The sequence below is a fragment of the Monomorium pharaonis genome, chromosome 5 (genome assembly GCF_013373865.1).
Source record: "Monomorium pharaonis isolate MP-MQ-018 chromosome 5, ASM1337386v2, whole genome shotgun sequence".
NCBI lineage: Eukaryota > Metazoa > Arthropoda > Insecta > Hymenoptera > Formicidae > Monomorium > Monomorium pharaonis.
In genome coordinates, this window is record NC_050471.1 from 2,899,768 (window position 1) to 2,923,652 (window position 23,885).

Below are 23,885 nucleotides of genomic sequence, written 5' to 3' on the forward strand. Positions count from 1 at the left end.
CGATAGTCATGCGCGGCATAACCCAGGCAGTCACTCCCGTGTCTATGCCTTCGCTGACTGGCGAGAGTGCGGGAGGTGCGGGAAACGCGAGTAGAGGAATTTTCCTAGGAGAACTGTAGGAGAAAAACGTTAACATTTATCCGTCGCGCATAAAATCTGCCAGTAATAAAATTAGAAAGGCGGAAGGGAGGAGGGGAAAAAGAAAGCGGGCACAGAGGAGGGAGGGAGGAAAGGCGATCGAAAGCGAAACCGAGAGATGAATTTATTCATGGACGGCGCGGGGTCGAGCGAGGGGGCGGTGGCAGGAAGAGCGAGGGGGAGGTATAAATGCAAAATTGGCAATACATACGAAATCTGCGTGGGTTCAAGTAAAAAGGGGTGAATACATTAGCCCCGGAATTAACCTCTTTGAACTCGGCTTGCATTGGAATAATTGGACGTTGCAGCGCGCAATGATCTCCGAATGTGCTCGTGTGGACGGAGAGAAGAGGGGGAGGCAGGGGGAGGCAGGGAGAGAGAGAGAGAGAGGGTTAGAGAAAGAGGTGTAGATGTATCGACCTTTCGCGCGGCAGGAGTCGAGAAGCCGCGAGGGGCCGAGCGACGAAATTAAAGAAGACCGAAGATGGCTTGAGAGACGATGAGAGAAACGCGAAAAGGGAAAATCCCGTCGGGACCGCGGGACACGATACGAGCACTGGAGCGACGACGTGTACGAGTGCAATTCGCGCGGAAACTTACTTATGCAACGGCATGCGGCAGACATCCTCGAGAGTCCGCCACGGCGGATTTATTCCGGCGCATGCGACGCGTACGTGTATACGCGACAATGGAACGGACACATTGTTTTTTATTCCACATCACGAATATGAGGCTCGTTGCCTCCCTTCCCCCTCATGTTCGCTCTCGTCTTCTTCGCCAAACTCCCGAGTCATCGGCTCGTCTCGCGCGAACCGCCGTCGTCCTCGGAAAGAGAGAACGGCAATTTGCGCGTCCACCGCGGATAATATCTCGGGATGGACACGGGGTAAACGAGCGCGCGGGGTCCGCCGAGGGTCACTCGGAAATTAGTGGTACCGCGAGAAGAGGGTAGAGGAATGAGGGCGGAAGGGGGGAGGGAGTTCCTCTCCGTCTCTTCGGCAACCGCGCGCGCGCGCGCGCGCCTCGGATTCGAAGGGGTTAGCTAATCTGATACCTCGGTACGCGCCCGTTTCCGAGTAGCAGCTCCGAGTGGATGATTAATGGCACGTTCTCCGCGGTTTTTTGTTAATTACTTGATTGGGAACGCCTAGTATGATATGCAGATTCTGCCGCGGCTGATATTATCGGACGCGGCTTTAATTTCGGACTCGCTGCTGTGCTGTTGCCGCTGGCCTCCTCCCGATCGCGTTCTCCCGATTTGAGTGGCCTCCCCCATCCAATTGGATCTTCATTTCCTTCCTTTCCTTCCCCCTCCCCTCCCCTCCCATCAAACCCGGCATATCCTTTTAATCTTCTCGATTTTCGCGAAAGGACGCCACTCCGACCCTCCTAATGAATTACGGCGCGCCTTCGTCTCTACCGGGATGACGTTGAAGTTGCGATTTAATATCGCCCGATGTCTGTTCTCGCTTTACGTAAAGCAAAAAATATGCACGCGCGCGTAAAACGCTTCCTCGCCGAGGAAAAGCAGCTGCCCGTTCGACAAAAGCTTTGTGGTTTCCTCTTCGTTCTTTTCGTTTCTCTTTCCTTCACGCCGCCGATGGAATCCGTTATGCGTCTATTTCTCAACACTCGCCATCGGGGTTGTCATCCGACGTGATTGATTTTGACGCCGTGCCACGCCGCACCCCCTCGGAGAAACGGAGATGGATACATGTGTTGCTGGGCGCGAGAGGCGCTTAGTCTCTCCTATTCGTTTTCCTGCCTCCCGCCCTCGTCCGTTTTCTTTTTTAATATCTGTCCGATCCCCGCGATCCTATTGTTTGATCGTTTTGCGGCGGGCGGACGTGTCAGGCAGAATCGAATAGATACTTTCTGGCGCCGTACTAGGATTTTTTTCGCGTTTCGTCGAAAACCAATGTTTCGGGCGAACATTCGCGTATCCTACGCGCCGAAACTCGAAACTGTTACAGACGATTATATCAGAATTTCATATCCCGGTTTTGTTTTAAAAACAACCTCGCCGGGATAGGAGGGCTTCCTTTTGCTTTTGTGGGCGAATTTTTTGGGTTGAATTCTTTAATGAAGCGGATATAATGTGCGCGCGATATCGACTGGCTTATATTCGATCGTGATTTAGGTTTCTGCGGTGCGTATTCCAATTTCGTTTAATTCGGAATCGCCTCCCCTCCTTCCCTGTTCCTTTTTTTTTTCGGGACCCCGTCAGGATGAAACCTCGAAAATCGGCGGGCCCCGGGCTACGGTGCCCTCCTCTAAATCCGGGCCGGCAGGTACCGAAAGGCTATTCGTATACGATCAACTCGCTCGCGCGACTCGGAAACGACCGGCCAATTTTTGGCAATTACCGAGATTATCTAATACACCTCGCGGCTAATGATTTCTCATTACAAGGTATAAATCTCGTGGTGGTCAGCCGTGCGAGAATGCCTCTCGGGATCGATTTGGTGCTCTCGTCGGAAATTTTCCCAACAATGTGCTGATACATCATTAAATGCGACATAACACGATGACACGTCTACCGTTTCTGGGCGATGCTTTTGCGACGGTGGCGGTTCGACAAGCATCAAACAAAAGCGTGAATAATACTAATAATAATAGAATCATTAATGATTCGTGATCCAAATGACACGTCATGTCCACTATATAATTTCAACGAATACGACGCGTTGCATTCAAAGTCGAAGAATGAGAAAAAAATAACAAGTAATGCGTCCCTTTACAAGACCCTCCCCTCCTTCTTTCCTTTATCGCTCTCTTCAGATCTTCCTTCGTTAATTACATTTAGTTATGACCGGCATAAAGTCGTCACGGGCTATGATTAGGCCGCGAGTTAATATCGGTTACCGGCTACTTCCGAGATAATGAAAAACAATCACGATGCGATGTCTCGATTATTTTCGACATCGTCGAGGCACCGTATAAACCATCGGAGGAGATCTGAGAGCCGAGATCGTCTGGAATTAAACATCGCGTGCTCTTTTTATTTAGATTCACTTGGTCTCTTCAATCTGACACGGAGAGTGGAAAATTATCGCGTGTCAATTTACTGTCGCGAGGAAATATCTGAAGGATACAAAAGAATATATAACATAAAGTAATAAAAAAAATAATAAAAAGAACATAAAGTAATATGAATAGCGTCGACGTATATGCGTTTTGTTTTACAAATATCGATGCCATTGAACGGGGTCAGTCCTGATGCCGCGAGTAGATTCGCACGAAGCGATACGCGCGCAGCTTCATTCGCGGTCCACTTGCCGCGAATGGTGCGCGTTAATTCCCGCTAATTTCCAGATGATATTCCTCGACTGGCGCGCGCGCGCGCGCGTAAAAACGGCACGACGCTCGGGCGCCCGTGCGGGCGTAACGGGCTAAATAATTGAATGCGCGCTCGTTGACGACGATTAAAGTTTTATCGACGTCCGTGAATAGAACCGCGTTACGTGTCGCGCGCGATACTTTTTCCCCGCGATTTCCGAATTTCCGGCGTCTCGTCACCGCGGCGAATTATCGCGGCCGGTCCGTGGGCGCCCGCGCCGCGTTATTTGTGCGCCCGTTTTTTAATTTAATTGGAAAATTTTTATGGTCAAACCGGGGGCACAAAGAGGGGCTCGGAGCTAGTAGAGCTTTTGGCCCCGGCCAGCCGCGCCAACAAACTACCCATAATTACAAAGTTCCATAGAAAATTGCGTCCATTCGAATCCCTTAAATGGACGCGCGTCCATTGTCTACACGCGCGTCCACACGGGGCCGCCGCTCCCCCCCCCCCTCCCTCCCTTCGGCCCTCGACGCGCAACTTTTTTAAGGGAGCCAAAATCGGGCCGCGCTCGCCGGGGCCCCGGCGCGGCGAGCGCGAGCTTTGATTTATGAGTTTTCGGTTTCGTAGTAAAAAATACGGATTAGTTTTCGGGATGATGATCGCGCGGAGATAATGGGCCCGATTAAGAATCCGTGCTGCGGCGAGGCGAAACGGAGAGAAAGGGCGGGTGGAGGAAAAAAGAAAGGGAAGCGCGCGGAGAATCGACGTTCGAAAGATGGACGGAAAGAAGGCGAAGAGGGAGGAGGGAGGCGGGGGGAAGAAGGTGGACGTGCCTCGAGGGCGAGGAGGGTTGCTTGCCCTTTGTTTTTCAAAACTCGGAACACCCTTTCGAGCGTTGTCGATCGACCTCGTCCGGTCCCGCGAATAAACTCACGATCGGGCCTCGGATGTGAATTACGTTCCAACGCGAGAAACAAGAACATCGACGATTTCTTCGTCGCAGATAACCAGGTCGATCAATTTCTACGCGGACTTCCCGAGGAACCGAGAGAGAGAGAGAGAGAGAGAGAGATTCCTCTTGGATTGTTTTTTTATCGGCGGGTATAAGCGAGATTCGCATAAAAATTTCGACCAAGTAAATCGACCGGGTCTTTTTTTAGCGAGCACACGGCAGGGGAAGATGAGCGGTCGTGAGAGAAAATTGATTTTTTTTTTCGTTCGCTCGACGATGGAAGGATATCACGCGGCGACCCGCGACTCCGCGGCCACCAGAGGGTATCGCGAATAGAAACGTCATATTTGCGCATAATAGCCGACTATTAACGTCGCGACGCCATTTTAGTCGGGGACCGAGCCGCGGGCAGCCATTTTGAATTCATTTCCACCAATCGAGTCGGCTACTTTTTCTCTTTATTTTTTCCCTCCTTTCCTTCCTCCCCCTCTTTCATCGCTCTCTTTTCGCTGCCTCGGGTTTCTTCTTTTCTCTTTTCTCTCCTTCTTCCTCCTTCCTTCCTTCGCGTATGTGTGCGTACGTATTCACGGGCGCACGCATACCCTTCTCGTGGCCGCTTGTAAACACGCGAGCGACGTTCACGCAGACATGTGCAGCCATCAACAGTGCTACTGGCTGTGTGTTGTCGGTAAAGGTTTCGGAAGGGCGAGAAGGATGCGACGACGTCAGAAGAAAGAGGAGAAGGTGGAGGAGGAGGAAGACGCGTAGAAGAAGGATGAGGAGGCGGAGGACTCTCGGAGGAGGAGACGGCGGTATAGTAGCAGCAGCGGTCTCAAAGGAGGGGGAGGAGGGCCGCCACCACCCCGCGGTATAACGTAAGCGAGCACACGCTGTCCATCGTAATGCCGTAACATTTATTTTGCCCTTTCCCGCGCTGTATATCCCGCGTCGGAATATTTTAAACGTGCGCGGGCGATGCCTCGCGCGCGCGAACCATATAATTTGGCCGCGTTTAAAAACTGTAACCCAACACGACTACCTGCACACGGCCGCTGCGATGCGATGCGATGCGATGCGATGCCATGCCGTATATAACGCGCAACGTTGTACGACTACTATCGATTCAAGATGGCAGCCGTATATAAATTGGACAATGGTTGGGAATGTGCCACGAATAGGTCAGAATCTTATCTTCTTTTCTCTAAGGATTTATGTTTGCGCATTACGAAGCGCTATGACAGCGTCATTTCCGCCGAACACTTCTCTCGAGAGATCAAACCGGAGTAATTTAACGAAATTTTAACCGGCGGCCGAATTATTTCGCGCATTTTTCTACATTTTTTCCCGCATATTCTGTATTTTTTTGATAACGCAATTCGTTCGCTTCGCCCGATCGACTCGCGCATCCGCGTACTGTGCGACGATAAGACGACAATCGCAACGAGGAGACGAAGGCGAGCAAAGTAGCTGAGCCCTTACACCGACGATGTAAAGGGGCGTTGTGGGTGGCGGCGGGGGTGGATGGAGAGGAAGAGAACGAGGGGGAGTTGATGTTACTAGCTGACTGTACGGAATAGGGCGTGGAGAGAGAGCGCGTTGCAGAGAGCAAGTGCATGGAGGAGGCAATAATCTGGTTATAACTTGAGAGATTAGATCCGGATTCGATTACCGGCGAGGTATCAAACCGTTAAACAGTCTCCGTGCTAATCAAAACCGAACCTCATTATGAAGGAGAACCCGGACCCGGCTCTCTCTGCCTCTCTCTCTCTCTCTCTCTCTTTCTCTCTCCGCCTACCTGCATCACCTTATCCTGCCTACCTATCCGCGATTCGTACGCGAAGGAAGTCGCGCGAAAGGGTTGCCTCCGTGCGACATCCCGCGTCTTCCCGAGCTGACGATTGGCTCGGAAAATCCTCGGTCGGATAAGCGCGACAACGTTGTATTCCCAGTAAAATCTAATCGTCGATATACTTTTGCGAGATATTTTGAAGGAGGAAGTTGTAAGGCTTCCTAGAGATGTACGAAGAGTCAAGCAACTTGACTCCCTTCCTTCGCGTTTTGATATAATCTCAATCATACGATCCCTTGATCATATAAAATCTCGCGAATCAACTCGTGCGAGGATCACCTCGGTAAATTATTCCCAGATTCCACGGTGTCTAATAGACAAGTAACCAGCCGACATGCCACGGATATTTCGGTGTCATAATCGACTATCGCTTGGCAACTTTGCCGTTCCCCGTGTGACCTTAGCTACTTACTTCCGAACTTGCGTCACCTGTCGAACACTCGAAGCCAAAGTTTAAAAGATGACTCTGAGTATGATGACTCACCTAGATGAAGAATCTGACAAAGATAAAAAAAAAAGTGCAACCGTAAGGGTGCATCGAAAAAAAAGTTTTTCTTCTTTTTTTTTAATCCACACTTCTCGGTGACGCGCAGTCGTTAAAATTGTAAATCGAATCAAATAATTTCAGCGAATTTCGCGCGTCGAGCGCAGCCCAGCACCCTCTCGTTCTCTCTCCTTTCCCTCGGCGGGTGATTTTTCCTGCGAAAACACGACGATTACACGCGAGAGAATATTTTCGCAGATTACCCGACCCTATGGAAATTCGCTTCTTCGCGCCACAGGCGCCGGTATATGGATGGAAGCGACGTGTCGGGCTGTGCCTCGACAAGGGACAGGGTCCGGTTATTCGGTGGCGGGACGATTTTCTAATTATTGCCCCGTCCTCCGGAGCCCCCTCGGGGCTTGTTGCCGGCGAGCCGCGTGTGCGTGTACACGTAAATCCGTGATCCGTAGGTATGCTCGGTCCAATGACTCGATCTCGCGCATACGCCGCCGCCGCCGCCGCCGCCGCCGTCGTTCGCTTGTATGCCTCCGCAAATAAAACAGCGCGCGATAAGAATGCATATTCACATTTTCGGGCTGATTATTATGGAATTATACCGCGATGGGAGTATTAATATCCGCCAAAAAAATTCGCCTACATAATTAGAAGTGCGAACAAGAGTTGCGCGGCACCTTTTATTTGTACGATCGCGTTTGCACCACTGTCCCTTCGGCTCGGATGAAAATGAGCGCGCATTTTCGATTACTCTGTCTCCGCCAGGAGTGGAGCTGAAGCGTGAATGGAACCCGCTGCCGACGTGACGCATCTACTCTCTCGCATCTCGACGCGTCGTGTGCCTGTCTGCATCCATTTCTCTCCTACTTTAGGCGGCGTCGCGTTATCACGCCTCACGATAAGTACATTAACTACTCGTATCTTCCCTCCACAGCGCTCGCTCTCTCTCTCTCTCTCTCTCTCTCTCCCTCTCTCTCTTTAACAGTTTTCAACCCCGGGAAGAGAGATGGAATGTGTGTTGCCCCCATGGCTGATTTTTAAGTCACCGCGCCGAGATATCGCGGAGTCGCTTCGCCCACTTGGCGAGATTAGACCGCAGGTGGATGGAGAGCTATCTATTATCGCGACATCGATACCGCGCGTTTTCCCCTTCGCGATTCTCGCGGCTCGGATCGAACGTAATATCGGCCGATAAGGCCGCGACGTTTTTCGCGTTAGTGTTTTATGCCTGGCATACGTTAGTGCTTTACGACGCTCGACGACGACGATGACGGTGACGACAAACGACAACGACGTCGGCTGGTATCGCGGGCATCAGAAACGTCGGCTGATATAGCTCTTATCGATAGCCGGCCATCGGAATCCTACCACGGGCGGAAGTTACGCGTAAAATTCACTGTCGCGGGACAGGCGAGCGTGCGCGCCTCCGGCAATTTTTGTTTAATTACTGCTTCATGCGGCGATAATGCGACTGCGACATAGCGATTGCAATCTATGAAAATGGCTCCGGTGTGGTACGCGGAGGCCACGAGCGCGCTGCACGAGAGAGAGAAATCGGCCGTAGCCGCCGCCATCGAAGTAGGCGTCGTTCGTGCGGGAATTAAGTGCGAGAACTGGCACGAGACGCGGCGAAAAAGAGAGTGAGAGAAACGATCCGATGGCATGTCAGGGACTAATGCGATTACAGCCGAAATCAGATCCCGCAGTTAGTCAATTAGGAGGAAGAGTGCATGGATGGCCCCGTGTGTTAGCCATTAAAATACAGTCGCGTGTTCCTTTTCCGTTTTCCCGCAAACATAATTACCTCCCGCACGCCGTGTGCAGCAACCTGATAGCCATTAAATTAGCATTCAATATTCCGTCGGCCTTGCCCGTTTCTACGAGGCCGTGCGATTACACTTTTGCGCATTACGCGCGCTTAATTGAAAATTAGAGGTTCTCCGGTATCTCCGGGAAAGAATTATTTCGCCTTGATTATACTCTAATGTACCTCGGTTGCTTTCTTTACTCTAGTAAATTCTTATTGTTATTTATTTATTTTTTATATTGTGCAGACAACCGTGCGCATATTATTCCTGGAACAATGTGTAAATTTTCTCATCCAAATGCTAAGTCACACACAAGTTTATTACAATTTTTATTATTGACATCTTTATAGCTTAAATTAATATTTACTAAAATTTCGTTTACAGTAAAATACTGTTTATACAATTATATTCTAACATTTTGTTAATAATATTTATGTACAATTTTTAAAAATAAACAATTATATGAATACCTTATAGAAATGTTAAATCTTATATATATGTAAGTCATTGTAGAATTTTTTATACTTGCAAAAGTAATAAAAATTAACTCAAAAGTGTCATGGTTCAATGTGTGTACAGAGTTTTAAAAATGTAAAACAATTTTTTAATTATGTAAGTAAAGTCTCAGGATATCGTTAATGCAAAAAAAAAAGAGTAACATTCTAGGATTTGACGCATAAATCTTTAATGATATTATTATATTAAAATTAGTTATTGAAACGCTGTCTCAATTTTCACGTCCTTCGCGTAAATGGAAAGATTCAAGGCGCGGCTTTCGCTTCGCGCAGACTTTGCGAAGCGGAGTTCCCGTAAAATCGCGTCGAAAAGCTATAAATTCTGTCGAGGTTGCCCGAGGTCGTCGTATACTTCTATACACCAGCCACGGGGCCCATCGACGCCATAAAAATTAGATCGGGCATATGGTAACCGTGGAGGTGGCGAAACCCCATTACGCCGCGCCAGCCTCCTCCTACTCCTCCTCCTCGTCCTCCTCTTTCTCCGATCAAAGCCAGAATAATCGAAAGCCTTTGGCACCTGCCACCTTGTGCTACCCCGGTTATACGCTTTGACAGAATGCCGCGTTTATTTCACGCCGGCTGCTACCGGTTTCTAATGGACTAACGCATGCAGCGGAGATCGGCGCTGATTTTTATGTATAACGTGGAAAAAAAATTTCATACATACATCTATATAAAATATAAAAGTGATATTTCTCGAAGGAGAAACACTGTTTCCCTGAACGTACCTAATTTCGTATATCATCTTCTCAATTAAGTATATGTGCGTTATAATTTGTACCTCATGCTATTCCCATCTCGTCGTAGCGCGTATCGCGAGCATTATCATCCTTTTCTCCTTTCATTTAGCATTCTGCGTTAATTAGCACGTAATTGCGCTAACGCATATATCGCGATTCTATCGAGCGGCTTTTATTACGGCTCGAGGCCGTATAACCGCTTCCAAAACGGAAACGATACGACTCCGGAAGGTGTCCAGCTACAAGGAAAGGCTCTCCTTCGAAGTGCGCCACGTTGAGGAGGGGGCCGTAAAACGCGGCGCTTAAGGGTGGACAGAAGGGGTGACAAAGACGTACCATTTTCATGCTTCACCTTTTCAAAAGCGTCAGGGACGCGGGTCCAGATGTTCATTAAAAATTTATTATAAATCGTCCTCCTCTTCCGGCATGTAGCGGTAAATTAAAAAGATAATTTTTTTTTTGTAAAATTACGAAAGATAAAATTCGCGAAGGTATTCCTCGTGGCGTTTATTACATTCCACGCGGGATAGCGGGATTTTTAGACCGTTGCGGTCGACGCGATTCTCCAGCTCTACTCCTCTATCTGAGCGGCTGGATCTCCGTGGCGAATTCCCGACGAGGAAATCCGTCCCTGCGGTGGCAGGGCCTGCGTCAACGGCAACGGCAGATATAACGTCGTAGCACGCACCGGACTGTGATGAGGGGTGGACACGCGAAACCGATCCCTTCTGGGAACTAATTTCCACCGCGTAACGTTGCTTACTTAACCGGCCGGCCGTGGCGACGAGGCGGGCACGGCGGGCAACGTAAAAAGCGATCGTCATCGTTGTGCCGCGCTGTCCTTCCTCGTCCGCGCTGTCGTCGCCGTCGTAGTCGTCGTCATCGTCGTCGTCGTCGTCGTCGTCAAGTAGCCGGAAGAGTACGTTGTCGCGCGGCTAATTAATTAATGTCCGATAATTAGCGATTATCCCCGTTTGCACCGAGCGTTATCGCGCGACTTTTCCTCCCCTCGCGCGCGCGCGCGCGCGCGACTGCCGTGCGTTCGTGTAATCATCGCCCTCGTCCTCGTGCGAGGCGTAATGAACGAGTCGAGTGCTCGCGAAATTCATCTCGTTGATACGCGCGTCGCGCCGGTACGTTTCCTCGTCCAATAATCCGCACCTAAGCCGGATGGCCGATTGGCGCGGGCAGATACGCTATCTAATTTCTAATAACAACGCGTCGCCGTGATGACGAGGGGCTAGGGCAGGCCATAGAGTCGCGCTCGTAGTCGGAACTCGGCTACCCCGCGTAACGAGAACGTAAGTTCCGCGTGTGTAGGTGTCGGATATGTAACCACCGAAGGGGGTAGGGGGTGGTTGCCAGCTCGACGACGATCCCCGGTGGCCTCGCATCGGATGGCGCGCTGTCGATGCGTTGTCGCCGCTGTGCTTGTTGTTGTTGTTGTCGTTTCTCCGCCCGCGCCTGCCTGATGCCTGTCCGTCGCGAGAAGGATCGGGAACCGGGAGAGGGTTTCCCGGGAGGAAGGGGAGAGGTGCGGAGAGCAGCAACGGTGTGGCGGTAGATAGGTGACGGTGAGGCCAAACGGAGGAAGGCGGGGGAGGGAAGAGGAGGACCACATCGCCACCGCCGCCGACAACCGCCGCACGGCAGCGTCCAACGACAACATCGTCCGCAGCGATCATCGGCTGCAGCGGCCTGCGCGCGTGCACAACGCATAACGTCAACAACAATAGATAATGCTCTCTAACGTAGAACAGCAAGCGGGGCGATCGAGCGAGCGAGCGAGTGAGCGAGCGAGCAAGCGCACCCATCGCACTCGCGTGGATAAACGCGCCGCGTTACACTACGTGTCCGTCCGTTGGAGCCAAACACGACCTCCTCTCCCTGAAAACCCTTCCCGCCTGTATTCCCGCTGCGTCCCGTCTGCCCTTGTGTGTACTGGCTCTCTCTCTCTCTTTCTCTCTCTCTCTCTCTCTCTTCTTCCCGCCGCCCATCATCGGGTGCCCCTCCGCGTGAGGCCGCTCGAACGATCGAGTCCAATGAGATTCCATTGTCTCGAGTAATTAATATTGATTACAATAGGTTATACCTGCTCGGCCGCGTCGAGCCTCCCTCTCGCGCTGCCCCCCTCCCTCCCCGTCCCCCCTGCGGTCCCCCTGCGCCATAGTTCGCACCCCCTTATCCCCCGCCAACCGATCACCTCATCGCACTCCTTCCAACCCGCTTTGCGTCCTCCAGCGCGACTAGTGGCGCGACGGTTTACCTAGATGCTCATATTCGATGCGTATCCGCGCCTCGTAATATTAGGATTTCATCGGGCGGCTCTGATCGCAATTATCGTCACCCCGCCGCGCCGGCTTTCTCCCTCTCTCTCTCTCTCTCTCTCTCTCTCTTTAGTCGCCGTTCCCTTCGCTCGATATTTCAACGGCTAAAGCGCCGTTGATCGACGTGACGGGGACGCGGCGCGATCTTCGATTTTATCGTCGCACGAGCAGCCATCCGTGAGAATCTCTCAAACTGGAAAGAGAAAGAGAAAAACACGCGCTCTGTGGGACGAACGCGCGGCGAACCGCGCGCGGAACCCCTGCGGATTAAAATATTAATGGAAACACATGATTACACGCGTAGCGCACGGACGGGTCCCCGTGCGAGTGCGTCTCTAATTATCGTCAAAACCGGATCGGCTAATGATACGTCGCGCTCGCGATTATTGCGCGCCGCTGCGATTGAGACGCGAAGAAGCGGCTTTCGCACGAAGGGCACGCGGTATCACCCGCCGATTGCTTTTACTCTCGCGTCGTTGTAATCTTCAACGATGCCGATGTCGAGCGTTAATTACACAATTCTAGAAAATAAGAACTCTCGGCTCGCGACGGAATTAGATTTTTGAATGCCGAAAGTAAATCTGACCTACAAATTTATGTATATCGCGTTAGGATTTCAAGAATAATGGGTTACAAAGTTCGTGAGAAAATGTAAGTATTATTAATGGCAGAATTCATGAGAAGTCCGAGACTCGACCTGCTTGTTTTTTAATCTATCGAGTATTGCTCTTTTTTATGAAAATATCAAAGAATACCTTCGAAAGGAAACATACATATTGCGACTCTGACGATTTTTTAGAATTTATTAATTCGAAAATAATCAGCTAGACTACCTACAGTGTTTCTCTTTTTGGAAAAAATAAAGCTCACGTTATTGCAAACATGTATAGTTTTACTGATCCAAATTCATACGTATTTTTCACTTGAAGATTTCAAAACTCAATTTATAACAGAAACATATACAAGATTCATATATTTATGATACTGATTTGCTGAAACCTCGGACGTAGAAAACATCTCAGGTGATCATTTTTTATAAATTCGAAATAATAATATAAGTTTGTGAACGAAGCTTGAATTAAAAAATGTAAGCTATTAATATTTTTTATACTTATATACAAAAAAGTTTATATCATATTTTTACAAATGTTTATTTTTATTAAAAAAATATGTAACATAATTTTTATAATAAATATCTATATCTGTATTTTATAAAATGTATCTATTATTTTGTTCCAAAAGGTTACGTTCCTTTTCCAATTCTACAACTTATTTTTTGAAATCCACGCGACAGATTTTGTAGATCAAATTCATTCTCGACATCCAAACAAAAAAACTGCAAAGAGAATTTTTTGTAGACTCACGTGTGTCTACCGTACCTGCATCCACGAAGAGAGTCCGTCTCGCGAGACGAAAGAGAGATAAAGGAGAAAAGAGAGCGTTCAGCCGCCGCGATGATTTATCGATCGCACAATGAGACACATGATACTACCCTTATGGCGAGTCGATCGCGCGGACGAACTGTCATTGAATATTACGTGCCATGGGCCTCTTTGTTGTAAGTGCCTACCCACCCACCTACCTACCGGTTCGCTCTGGCAGCACCACCTGTGCCGCCCGCATCGTGAAACAAAAGACTGCGCGCCGTGCCGCCGAAGGTCTGTTTTGATGGAATATTGAGTGACGCCAAATGGAATTTCGTTCCCGCGCCACGTGACACTTGAGGCCGCGCATCCGCCGGCATAATGGACACCCACGAATCTCCGTCCACCCCGGAGGCTTTTATTGAATTTCATGGATCGCGATCGCGCCCGTAAATCGAGATTACTCCTCCGTAGACCACGTCTAATTTGCGAGGAGTCATCCGACGTTATACGTTGCACGCTGAATCGTAAATCGCTCTGAATTTTCATCCGGACCGGCGCGGTCGGGTCGACGTGGGAAGACCGATGGAACCGCGTAATGATAGTCTCGTCGCGCGTATTTGCAAGCGCGAGTCAGCAAAAGACCTCGTGACACTGTTATTCTTTATGGGCGAGGCGCTCAAAGACGCGTCAGGCACGACGACGACGACGACGACGACGGTCGACGGGACCAGAGAGATTAATTAATTCGCCCGAGCGGTCGTTCTCTCGCCGGCGGCCAAGACGGGCGAGAGATAAGCGATTCGACGGTTCGCATGACGGAGGCGGCGACCGTGCCATAACTCGCTCGCGGGAGCCACAGCTCGGCTTGCGCTCTCCGCTTGCGATATCGCACACGCGGCTACCGGGCCGCGATCGCGCCGCGCGCGTTTAGCATATAGAGTGCAACAATTAAGTGGAGTTTCTCCTAGGGCGATTTACGCCGCGCCGATGCCTCCGCTCGCCCGCGAAACTTTATTCTTATTGTCGTCGCCTTAATAATCAGCATCGCGGGTAGATTAATGCGCGGGGTAATTGCGCACAGCTCGGGGGCACGCTCCGTCCTCTCCTCCTCCTCCTCCGTTCGTGACTAATGGCGACCTCCCCTTCGCGCTACGGGGGCGAGGGGAGCTCCTAGATGACGGACAGAGTCTCTCCGAGTTACGCGCCCGTCCGTGACTTCGTCCTCGATGGAGAAATTCTCTCTCTCTCTCTCTCTTTTTCTCTTGACGCGCCTTGGGAACGCGCGAGATCGTTCGGATTCCAAAGACGATCCCTCATTCACCAGAGATCGCCCGTCCTGACGGCCGATAGAGCGCTTTCTTTTTCTCTCTTTCCCCCACCCCCTTCAGTCACTCTCCTCCGCGGAGGAATAATAGAGCTGTCTAGTTAGTGGTGAAGTTTAATTAAAAAAAACCGCGTGTCCTCTCTCGCGCGAACCGTTAGGTCGCGCGGGACCGACGCTCACCGGTGCGTTGCCTTCGGCGCTATTTTTTATGCCTGTATCGTAAATACCGACTCTGCCACCCATAAGCTAGGGCTATGATTTACCGTGGCCCAGCCAGATAGGGTTATCGGGAGTATCGCCGACTTAACCTTCTCCGCGCAAAACTCGCTCGTGTTATCGCGAATCCCACCTATTTGCTCGCATGCGCTAATCACCCGCCGTATATCTGCCATTTAGCGGTCGAGTTACTGCACCGGCTGGCTTCCTGGTTCCGGGAGGAACTCGCGGAGAATCCAACTCGGAATGGAATAAAGGTACGTGTGGTGTCTCGCGCGTCAAGAGAGAAGTGATACAAAACAAAATATATACGCTTGCCTCCGGAATACCGGTAGCTGCGCTTTAAAGATACAGTTTCAACGTATCTCGCAATCTCGACCGTACGGCGAAACTTATTGCTTATTAATGGGGGGGACGGGATGAGAAGGTGGAGGAGCGTTCATTTACTCTGGTAACTTTATCCCGTATCGCGGTCCATCTCCAGGGCATCACTTTACAATATGCATTTTTGCCGCATTGTACGCTCCACGAGGCAGATCGTTCCAGTCGGCGAACAGTTGAAATTCCGGCGCGGCGCGCAGGTATACGCGTCCTGAAATGACTTGACAAATAGGATCGTCGACCCGGGACGGAGGCGCATCGGCGAAAATGACGTTTCGCATCGCACCGGCGAAACATAATGGTAACACCGATAATGGAAGGGAAGGAAACAATGGGGGCCGCCGGTCGTCGACGAAATATCAATTAAAATTGGGCCGATACGCGTCCGCTCTTTGTGTCTCTCATTGGAAACAGTCGAGGAACGCAGAATAGCATTCTCGAAAGTTAAAATGGGAAAGGTGCCTGCTACTCGTCTTACGTTCCATAACGTAGCATATGTGGCGCCGTTAAATTGAAAATCTCTCTCCGGTTCTCCTCAAAAATTCTTTATCGCGCTTTTTGCTTTTACGCGAGCTTACTTTCTTTTTATCGTAATATTATTTTTTAGTTCGCTTATTTCTCGCAGTTGATTATAGTTAACATGTGCTCACCCGAGACACCAATTTGACCCATTAAACGACGAGATCGAGGACTTCGCGCGGGAAAATAAGCGCCGATGGGAGCACCGGGCTCCTTCCATGTCGCAACGCGCTCCAAGACGCGTAATGACATTAGTCGCAACTAACTGGATAAAGCGCAAAGTGTGTACGCGCGCATAGAAGAGACCGAGTCTCGACGAGAGCCGTAAGCCGGGGCCGTATTGCGAAAAGCCTCGCGCGGGGGAAAACGCCGTTAACGTTAGGAACCACGCCAGGAACTCGGTGGCGGAGGGAAAAAAGATATGTACAAGGGTTGGCCCTTTTCTCCCGCGCGAGCGCGAGCCTCTAATGGCCTGGCGGTTCTTAAGGGCGATTTAAAAGGCTCTTAATGACATCCACTGGGCTGGCGCGACGCGGCTCTAATTTCATCCCAGTGGAAACTGAAGAAACAAGTGAATTAAGCAGCCCGCTAATGACAGATCGGGTTCACGGAGGCGAGGCGAGGCGCCGCGTCGCGCCCGCTTCTGCTCCTCCCCCGCTCTCCCCCGTGTGTAACGATATTCCGGCAATTTATGCGTTCTCGCGACGCTAATCCGTTTTAATAATCCTCCACTGGCGAACTGACGCGGCAAAGAGTTCGCTCGCGGTTTTCCCTTTCGCGATAGGATTTTCTTGCTTTCAGATCTTCGTCAGCGAAGTGTAATACGCCTTTCATTTGCGACCGCAAAAAAAAAAAAACTGAAAATGAAAATAATAATTTACTTTTTATTCGCGGGTGGAAACGTCTGTGAATTTTATTTTCGCTTTCACGTTGGCCAAGTATGGGAATTCGCGTTACGAGTTAAAAGGACGTTCTTTCTGGAGGTGTACGATCGAATCTCTGGGAGGTAAACGATCGGTAGGTGGAGAGGTTAAGGCGGATCGAGAATGAAGAGTTTAAGAAGAAGCGGCGAGAAACGAGAGAGGAAGAGGGAGAAAGGGAGCGAAGGAGAGAAGGAGAGAGAAAGTTTCGAGAAGGAGGGCGAAGAGTAATCTACATAGGCCGAGTCACCGGTGGAACCTTTACGCCCGACAAAGGCCAGTTCTCCCCTCATTTTTGTCTCATTTGAATATCTTCATTAATATCCTACCGGCTACAACCACCCGCCACCACAGGCAGAGACCGCATGCATTACTCGACTTCTTGCCACCATTTAATCGATCCCGGTACGTAGATTATAGCCGGGGCGGCTTGTCACTCGTCACATTGTCATTCCCGCGCGGATAAATGAGATTCCGCACATGGTAAGAAAAAACGCAAACGGTTTTCCTCGTAGCGGTGGTGTTGGAAACGATCGACAACGGCGGCGGCGGCGGCGGCGGCGGCGGCGGGACCTTGAAGAGGTTTCCTTCAGTCGGAGATGAATTCGTGGGTCTCGCATCGCGCGCCGGAGCCGCGCGCGTAATGGCGATGCTATTATCCACGTGCGCTCGTTTGTATCGAGAGGCGAGATCGTGCCGGTTATAATCGTTACGGTTCGCGTTTCGAGGGCGGCTTTCCGACTGCCGAGGCCGTTGTTCTTCATCCTGTCCCGGAGTGTCGCGGGTCAAACCGGCCACGGATCGGACGATCTATCAAGTCCGGAACGATACGAGTAATTATTCGGCTCTTAATGACTCTTACGCGCGGTCGTAACGAGTTCGAACGCGCCCGAGCAATGTATTATAAACGCGCCCTTTTTCACAATGCAAATTCCACGGGGATTCATTAGGCGGAGGGCTCTCGCTCAGGTGAGATTATCCTCGTTGGATCCTCTCGATGCCTCCAGAATACCGTGAAGACGAGACGAATGTGTGTGTGTGTGTGTGTGTGTGTTTGCGCGCGTGGACGCTATTCTTTCAGAGTATACCGCGGATCGGTTCCGTTATCGTTTCCGCGTGCGTCAATTTCCGATCGGTGCGTAAAACTAATTTTACGGCGTGTCCAGCGTGCGAGGGGGCACCTTTGAACGGAGAGAGCGTTGTATCGCCGGGAACGCGAATCTGCGGTAATTTGGACCACCCATCTCTCCTTCGGACTAATCATAATGGCGTTTTGTTTTGGAGCTTTTTGTTCGGAGAGGATCCCACTCATGGTACCTCTCCTCCTCCTTCTCCTCCGCTACCGAGGGGCGCGGGTGTCTACGGGCGCGAGTATATAGACGCGAACAACCGTGCGGGCTGGTGTATGCGTGCACGTGTGTACGAGTAAACTGTACACATACCCCGTACATGTATATTCGTATGCCGGCACCGATCGGGCCATATGAGAGAACGAAAATCGAAGGAGGAGCAGCACGGTAGAAAGGCGAGCGGCGACGGCGACGGCAGGGGAGACAGGGGAGAGTACCCGAGGCCGAAGAAGCCAGTCGGTCGGACTCTGGCCACGTAATAATCGCCCGGCACCATTAAACTAAACCGGCGAATAATATTATATTAAGCTGTAGTCGAAGCCGAGCCGAGAGGGTGGAATAGTGGAGAGGGGGAGGGGAACAGACGAGGGGAAAGGGGAGAGTGCGGAGAGATCGCGGCTACGGAGCAGGACGGCCGGGGCACCGGCGCTTCTCAGAACTAAGTAGATTCGAATTTCGATACGGATGATCGGGCTGAATACAAATTACTCATATATGCCTCCTCGTCCCGGGTAATCACACGGTGGCTGCTCCACCACCGGTCCAAAGAAAAATGCTCCTCCGCCGGACGCATCTTTTATTTCCTTTTGCCCCTCGGTCTCCTCTTTCCTCCATCGTCGTCCTCGCCCGATCCGTCTCATCTCGTATACCGTCGTTTCCTCCCGCTCTTTTTACCTCTCCGCGATCTCTTCCTCTACCCTCAACTTTCTCGTCTGTCTGCCCCGCGTACTATCCTCCGCGTGGTAGATAGTCGGCCGCCGAAAAATTCCAAGATAGATCGCACCTCCGATTGGCCGCGTCTCAAGGATCGATCGCGTTCGATCTTGGCGCGCGACGCGGGGAAAAAACCCCCGCGTCGCCGAGTGCAATTTTTCCGAAGCGAGTCCAAATCGAAACGATTCTTACAAGTTACGAGGCAGCAGATGATAGTCTTAAGCGCGATTTACTTGATAATCAGAGAGTTTCCCCGCACCTCTCCTTATTCCTCAGGTTCGTTTCTGTCTTCTGCGCATACTTGCTTGGCCTAAAAATTAATCATCGATTTCTTTCCGCCGGTCGTTGGTACCATTGAACGATTGGACTCAACGGTCCGCGGCCTTGCGCTTTTAATACTCGACGATCTCGACGGGGCCCGACGCGCGCGCTCAGGGGGACCGGAAAGTCCTGCCCCCAAAACCCCGGGGAATCCAATCATGATTATTATTCCGGGCGAATCGATTGCGGCTCTCGATAGGATTGGCCCGGTTCGCCCGGTCCCCGGCTCGCGGGCTACCCGGGCTATAATACCGATGCCCCGGCGCCGCGGCCCGGACCCCCTTTTCGCTCGCTCCGCGAAGCGCAGCGCAGCGCGCGGCCGTGTGTGCGCGGCTACGAAGACGGGGGTTGGTAGCGGCGCAGCACTCGCAGCATAAATAATTAATAGTAGCCGGAGTGCCGCGAAGTGGAGTCCCGACCGGTGTTTTGCGGTTCCGAAGCTCCGCCCAGACCGACTCCGGGGCTCCTCCCTGTACCCCGAGCACAGCGGAACGCAGCGGCCGGAGAAAAGAACCATCAAACGGAACCAACGGGGACGACGTGCCGTCTCCACGAGAGAGAGAAATCCGCGGGTCCGGAGTCGCGCTCCTCGCCCTCTGAATTCGCCATTATCGTATCGGACGCGTCGCACCGTCTTCGTCCTTCGTAAGCGTCATTTTACCTTTGCCGCGGCAGGTAAATGGAATACGTACCTGCCGCTCGTGCACGTGGGGCTCTCGGTTATCGCGAGATGAAATTGGTATACGTGCGTAATTAGTCGACATCGTAATAACGGTTCAACGTGAGAGACATCGCGTAAATAACGTTGATATATCGTACGGAAATATTGAATTTTTCGCGATGACTTATCGCGATCCTCCTCTATCGTCCGATAATTACCGCGTGCCAACTTAATATCGCTGCCCCCACCGTAGGTACCCCGGCAATTTCTACAGCTCCGAAGGAGAGAACGTTAATATGCGACGTATTCCCCTGCACCGTGAGCTGAATGACGATCTCTCATTCGTTCTGCACGCTGCTACGCGGTGACGGTCTCTCGTTTCTTTTTCCGTTCCTCCTCCTCCTCCTCCTCCTCCATCGTAATTCCAATGCGATCGAGGCTTATCTCGGAAACATCTTTAGGGGCCATCACGATCCGCGGAGACGTTTATGTAAAGCGGAATAAGCGCGATCCGACGTCTCCACGGCACCGCTGCGCGCTGGTTCGATAATCGTGGCGCGAATAAAGAGCGGATCCAGAGCGGTGTCTGTGTCCCGAGGGGCGATTGGATCCTTACGTCAGAATGTAGTGGGAGGGGGGGGGAGGGAGGGAAAGATCGGAGCGCAGGGAGCTGAGCTGGCGATAAGGAGTCGTAAAAAATAATGACCGGAAAATTAATCGAACTCGACGTCGGCCCGTCGCTTCGGCTTCTGCCGCCTCGTGAACTTTCGCCCACGCCGACGTGCCAATTCGAATGTAAAATCGGTAAAATCCGTCCATATAGCTGTTGAGAGTCGCGTTCGATTCACGCGAGATTGCGAGATACCATCGTGATGGTAAGCGTGAGAGAAGGATATGGACTATATTATACTTTTATACCTCGTATTGTACTTTTGTCTCATCGACTCGACAGTGTTTCTCTTAAATTTTGAATGATGCCACTGAAGAGATTTTTTTTTATTAATTTGCAATGACAATTGTATAAAAGAAAGACGTACGGATATTCCAGAATTCGCTCTGGAAATCCATTGTCTTTGTAAATTCGCAATTTCCAGTTATTATTATTCATGCGACTTTGCGTGGAGTTCTTTCCGAGTTGGCGAGCGTTAGATGGGGAGGGGGGAGGCACGATCAAGGAGAGGCATTATTTCCCTTTCCAGTCGAGCGAGGAGGTATTATCATTATCGGACGAAGGGACAAAGACGACGGGGCGAGGGGGGGGGACAAAGAGGTACTCTCCCGTAAGAAAGGGTTGAGTTTACGCAGGAGTTACCGACGATTCGACGAGCGGAGACGAGTGCTTACCGAATCACTTAAATGATTAAGGAAAAGGGTTGTTTAGACAGCGTCTCGGATCTCGGGCCGTTTCATTCTTCGTCGCCGGGCGTCTGTCCTCGTCGACCCGGGCGAGGCGAGGCGAGGCGCGTCGCGTCGCGACGCCTCCACCTACCTACGCCGCTGCTCGACGTCTTAGGGTAATCCGTTTTGTCAACGACTCCCGACCCTCGCTGCCTCATTACCTTCCTTTTTATTCGTTTCCGTGCGATCGTACCGACACGCTCTCCGGCGCTCTCCTCGCTCTCGTGGCGCCTCTTCGCGTCGTTTAGCACCTCGGACGTCGTGCAACGCGTAGCGATTCTTTCTACGGTACTTGAAATCTGACCGCTCTTAATTCGATTCTCGTTTCTATTCGATTAATTCTTCCTTTATCGCGAACACGTACAAAAAGCGACGTGATGATATCGCATAAGCGAATAGGTGCCAAGTATAGCATTGTTTTCTCCGGTCGCTCCGCTCGGGGAAACATATTCGATCGATACTGTTGTTTCTCGCAGCCAGAGCGAACAATAATGTGAGAAAAATAAGAGGATGAAGAAGAAGAAGAGGAAGAGAAGGAAGGAGATGAAGATCCATTCGTCTCTCGACCTCGCAGCTTCTCCTCTCCCTTACCCGTACCAATATACGTGCCTCGACAATGTCCGCATTCTGCGATATTTGCAGTGCTCGTAGAGCGTAGCTTCTCTCCGAGTAAACATCGTGAGAGATAAGGCGCACACTCAGGCGCAGCGCCTTGATTTAACCGACAACGCGGACAGGTTAAAAAGGCCTCGGAGCGGGGGAGAGGACAGGAATTTTAGAAGGGAAAAGAAAAAGAAAGAAACTTTTCGCAGGTGCGTAATGAGGAAGATTATTTCTCTTTTTTTTTTACAAAAATTATAAAAGGGAAAGTGATTCGAGAAAGAGAGACAAGGAAACGCGCAACTTTTTTTAATGATGCATTCTCGTGATCGCAATGTCGATTAAATGACGATACTCCCGGAAGCTGAGAGACTGGAAGATCACGCGCGCGCGCGGGGGGAAGGGGGGAGAAGGGTGATCGAGGTACGCGTACGTGTCAGTGGTTACGGCTATCGAGAGTCAGACCCCGGGCCTGAGCGAACGACGGGCATTAAACCTATTAAGACGGCAGAGCCGCGGCGTCAAGAGATGACAGTGATAAACTCGACCCTCTGACACGGAGGTCCCTCTCTCGGGAGAGTGCCTCTACGAGGAATTAGCGTTTCTCTCTTCCTCCGGCCGGCCGTCGTCTCGCTCGCGCCAACGGTGCGCAGCGGCCGCAAGTCGAGGATTTCTCGGAGGCTCACGTCGTGAAAAAGTTAGAGAGGAGGATGCCCGCAGTTGGTCGTAGGCGACCCCGACGAGAGCGAGGTGAGCCCGGCGTAGAAAACGGCGGGGCCGTGAGGGCAGAGCCAGAAGGGCAGCAAGGGGATAGCCGGGACGCTCGTGTATCGTTACAGTTTATTATAATATAATTATGTATCCTGTGGAAAAGGGGGATACGCCGATCGGCGGGGCGGATAGTCGGCTCACTAGCCGGCTGAAATGGCTGAGCAAATACGAAGTCACGAAGTCGTCCGGGATCATCTGATCGGGATGGGGACGGGTTCACCAATTCCTATACCTCTCGCGGAGTCACGCTCCTCGCTCGCCGCACAGGATCGGCAGTCGCCCCGCGTTGTTGTTTCTCTCCCCGCACACGGTTACTCAAGACTCGTGACAAAAGCCCGCGGCGCAACGATGTGATCTTACCCCAATTAACGATCGTACACTTGCGCCCTAGGATCCTAGGGGAAAATCTTCCGGGAGAGAAGACCGTTCGCTTTTTCTCGTTATCGAGATTTGTCGGGAAAAGGTGCTCGGCTGACGTTACGGGCGACGCTGCTGTCTATGCACGACTTGGCAGAGTTTTTTTCAGATAATTTTATTTAGGGCCGAACTCCCTCTATCTCTCTCGACTACGCTTTCGACGCCTCGAGACCTTTCAGCATGGCGACCGAGACCATCGAGTCCGTTGGCCCCCTTTAACTATTGGCTTCGACACGAAATTTATGCAGCCGTCAGAATATGGTTTCGCCACTACGAAATATATGGTATAATAATTCTCGATATCAGGTGCCTTTAATCACCTTAAATCCACAGCCCGGGCACACCCCGTGTTCACTTAAGTTCAGGGTTATCTTAATCTTTCGACAGCTGCCCAGCGCCTACTCAATCGTTTCTGCTCTCCTTCGCCCTCAACTCGGCCAGAGAGCACGTTGGCTCCTTTCTTGTCTCGTCTACGCTCTTCTTGTGCCCCGTGGCCCTGGCACACAAACGCACTTGCGGGAATTTCGCGTCTGCGAAATAACAGAAGATGTCGACGACCACGGGTCGCCGAGTGTATCGTCAATGTATCAGCGCGTTGCCTTCAATTCATAAATTGTACAAAATCCGTTTATTAACGACACACTGTAATTGACAAAATTCAATAATTTATTGTTAGCGTTATTAAGAGACGCCGGGAGAAAAGCTAAAAATATTAATTTGCCATTCGAGTCTCTCACTCTCGTGTTCTTCAATCATCGACGGTATTATTAATGATAATTCCGCTTTAAATCATACGCCAGCGGTAAAAGGTCCAAG

The 23,885-nt window shown here is 51.0% G+C and overlaps 1 protein-coding gene and 1 long non-coding RNA gene across 4 annotated transcripts in view; one reads left to right on the top strand and one right to left on the bottom strand.

Moving 5' to 3' along the window:
• LOC105828179 (juvenile hormone acid O-methyltransferase) overlaps nucleotides 1-23,885 on the bottom strand; it is a 72,438-nt gene that overhangs the window by 41,453 nt on the left and 7,100 nt on the right. The gene's annotated exons all lie outside the window — the stretch shown is intronic.
• The window catches only part of LOC114254980, a 65,203-nt gene that overhangs the window by 23,606 nt on the left and 17,712 nt on the right, over nucleotides 1-23,885 (top strand). The gene's annotated exons all lie outside the window — the stretch shown is intronic.